Consider the following 4,246-nt stretch of genomic DNA (forward strand, 5'->3'; position numbering starts at 1 on the left):
TGTATTGTATATATTGGACTGCACTTGCAATGCTGTGACTTGTCTTTTAGATATTTTCCTTTTATCTCTGAATATTGATATAACCGCTGCGTACTTACACTAAGACAGGCAGACTGAGCCAAGGAAGACAAGTATGAAAGATAAAACAATACAGACGTTAAAATAAATCAAATGTCACGGAAAATTAAACAATGTGATCAAAAGACATTGACATCTCAAACAGAAGAGTATAACTTTGTGTCACATGCTCCACCTCAGCAGGAAACGTGTCATTTTGTGACATCAGACAGATTTTAGATCCACTCTCTCTCTCTCACACTCTGTCATTGAATTTTGAAGCGATATCTCCTCCACGTGTGTTGCTCTGCTGTTTAGTTCACTGTAGTAGAGGATGCTGTTAATGTATCTAGTGGACAAACAGTAGAACTACATTAGATTAGATATAATTTAATTTAAAAAAAAATCAATTCAATTCAATTCAATTTTTTTATTTGTTCGATAGGGGACAGGTGTACATTAATGAACATAAAAAAAAAATGCACGACAATTGCAGTCACAAGACTGATTTCCATTGTTAGTCCCCCTGCCAGATGATACAGGCTTAGAGTCCTGATAGGGGTAAAAAAAATAACATAGTGCAACAAATAGATATTTAAAATGTAAACACAACGCAAAGTGCAAGTATACATAAGTTTGAGATCTACATACAGCTCAGTGTAAAGTGCAAAGTACAATACAGGAATATACAGTCAGATACTAAAACCTGAGTTTGGGATCAACATACAGCTAAAATGTAAGATCTACATAGAAGACTTACTCAACAGATAAGAGAAAAAAAAGGAAAAAAATACAGAGAACACACATATCCATACAGTATAAACATACTGTTCTATACCCTAGTGATGTGTACAGAGTTGAGTGGACTTCAGCCATCTCTTCATTTGACCTTTGAACTGTTGGACATTCCTTTATGGCGGATGGAATTGTGTTCCAGAGTTTGCCACCCTTGACAGACAGAACTGTCTGGCCAAAGGTGGTGCGCCTGTATGGGATAACACAGTCACCTCTAATTGAGGCTCTGGTGGTTCTGGATGTGGATCCAGATACAGGTCTCTGATTGATGTACTCATTTAGCGGGGGAGGGGCAAGGCCATTCAGTACCTTGAAAACGGCGCATGCATATTTAAAGGAAATTAAGTTATTGAAACTTAGGAAGTTGTGTTTAACCAGGATGTTACAATAGTGGTAGGAGCGGGGTTTTTTGTCAAATACTTTCAGGGCTCTCTTGTAGAGTGACTCAAGTGGTTTGAGTGTGGATGTGCACGTGAGAGACCAGCTGGTCACACAGTAGTCCAGGTGAGAAAATATCATAGCATGTAAAAATGTCCAAGCAGAATCTACAGACATGCTGTGTCTAATGTGTTTGAAGTTGAGCAAATTGAATTTCACAGAGTTTACAAGCTTTTTAACCTGGTTCTTAAAGGTCATGGGGTCTAATATCACACCTAGGTATTTAAATTCTGATACTAATTCCAGTTCAACATCATTAAAGAAAACATTCGAGCGGGTTGCTGCATGAGGACGTTTGGTGAACATCATGCACACCGTTTTCTTGGTGTTTAGCAAAAGGCAGGATTTGAAAAGCCAATTCTGTACCTCAGATGCAGCGGATGTGAGGAGGTGAGAGGCCTCCGCAATGGTTTTGGCAGGGGTGAAAATTACTGCATCATCCGCATACATCTGGGAGTGCAGATTTGAACAGAAATATGGCAAATTATTAATAAATAATGAGAAAAAAAGTGGTCCAAGGACCGACCCTTGGGGAACGCCAACCGGGCACTCCAAATAGGAGGACTTGGCCCCATCTACCATTACACATTGTGTTCTGTTGGCTAAATAAGATTTAAACCAGTTCAGTGCATGATTGGAGAATTTAAAGTAAGTTAGTCTGGACAGAAGGACTTGGTGGTTCACCGTATCAAATGCTTTCTTTAAATCTAAAAAGACAGCACCGACACAAGCATTGCAGTCTAGTAGCCCCTTGATTTTTTCAACTAGAACACAAATGGCCGTCTCGGTCGAGTGGTGGGCCCGAAAACCAAATTGCATGGGATGCAGCAGAGGTACTACAGGTATTTACAGGTACTACAGCATAGTGATGCTATATCTTGCCGTATGTACAGTGTTATTGACAGTGGACAGCAACATATACAGATTATTATTGTATAAATGTATAAGTTAAATAATTATGGTACATAGCGGGTGAAGTGGACAGAGAAATGGGGAGTGTGTATGTAGGGGTTGCATATGTACAGTATTGACAAAATATGTACAGCTGGTTGTATGTACTGTAAATATAGTAGTCTGAAATGTGTACAGTTGGTTATATGTACACATAAATATAAATCTGTCATGATCTGTGGAGTCTCTGCCTCAGACCTGGTTTGTGGCCTCAGGTTAAAGCACTTTGATGTTTCCAGACCTTCGTTCACACAGATCACCTACGCCTCGCCTTGCCTGAACCCACGCCTACGCCTACATACCTTGAGCTGGGTGTGAACCTATCACACGCTTTTGCGATCACACTGGACGCCTATTCCACGCTGAACCTGAGCCGAGTCACAAGCGCCTCTCCTCTCTCCCGAGTGTTTTTTTTTCACGTGTGGTCCCGAATTATCATGGTTAGGTCAAATAAATCGGATATATTTAATGTGCTATTGATGCTGGATATGTATAACCAGGTCTCCTTCTTGGGTCACTGCTGTCATAGAGAACTGGATGCTGTTGTACTAAGTGGATTAACTATTCATTGTCCATCTTGCTTCTTCGGTCGCTATTCTCTCTCCTGAAGATTTGTTTACCAACGGGGAGAAAGCCCCACATGATAGCCACCCGTCAATCTCTCTCTCTCTCTCTCTCTCTCTCTCTCTCTCTCTCTCTCTCTCTCTCTCTCTCTCTCTCTCTCTCTCTCTCTCTCTCTCTCTCTCTCTCTCTCTCTCTCTCTCTCTGCGCATCGCTGTTGTAGTAACACCATTTCTACTTTGAAATTCAGTTGACTTTGCCATTTCCCACGGATATTGTCGCGTTTTTCCTTCATGGCTTGACAGAAAAAGTCTGCCTTCACGCGCCTAGTCGGCTTGAAAATAGAACTCACGCCTAAACGATAAAATCAACGCAGCTCAGGCGAGGCGTGGGTACATGCAAGGTTCACGTTGAGGCGCCCTGTGTACACAGCCTCATTGACTAAAAAGGACGTCTATTTAAAAGCGTGGGTAAAGGCAAGGCGTAGGCAAGGCTTGGGTGCTGTGTATGAATGCAGCCTAACAGTGAAGTAATGAGGAAGTGACCTCACCCTTAGATCAAATGTTCACAGACAGTCAGAGCTGAGGAAGGAGATTAAGCAGTATGTGTTTTCTCTGTCAGTGTCTCCACTTCAGATGAAGGCAGAAGGTCTCTGGGATTTGATCTGGATGCTGTAAATTCACCAGGCAAACATCTTCCAAGGTAACGGGACTGTTTGATTGATATACTAGCTGACATTGTATCATGTGACTGTTATAACACCAGCTGCTAAAGTCTTTCAAATCACCTGCTGTTTGCGGATGGCCTTCATAGTGACATCATATACAACCTGTGTTCTCTTTGTGGCCATGTTTTTAGTGGGGGGTTTTATCTGGAGTAAACCCCAGGTGAGCACGAGGAGTACATGCAAACTCCACACAGAAGGGCCTTTTTTACGACATAACGCACCTGGACACCAGACAGCAAAGACATGGGGAGACTATGCCCCCAGGGCCACCGGCCCAGGCAGGAATCGAACCCACAACCTTCTCGCTGTCGGGTGACAGCGTTACTACTGCAAGATGAGAATCCACATGACAGCCGGACGGAAGCTAAGAGGTAAGAGGAGGATCTCTATAGACCTTATTCACAGCGCGGCCATCTTGGGATGGCGTCACCCGCTGGTTGGGAACGCAACAAGACCCTCATCCAAACCCCTGTCTGAACATGGGAGCAGTAGACCAAAAGTTTGAGTTCTGTCACACCAATTTCATTTGATCACATCAATAAATGGGCAGATTAATGTGTACAGGATTTTAAAAAAGGGCTACAGCAACTGGATCACATGTATTCACATGCCAGCGCCTAAGTTTAAGCTCAAACACAGCCTTCTTCGACTGTGTCATTTCGGGTTCAACTGCTCCACAGCACCAGATGTATCGGTTCGGTGCTCACCCTGGGCCCG

This window comes from Poromitra crassiceps (genome assembly GCF_964638095.1).
Source record: "Poromitra crassiceps genome assembly, chromosome: 3".
NCBI classification, from domain to species: domain Eukaryota; kingdom Metazoa; phylum Chordata; class Actinopteri; order Beryciformes; family Melamphaidae; genus Poromitra; species Poromitra crassiceps.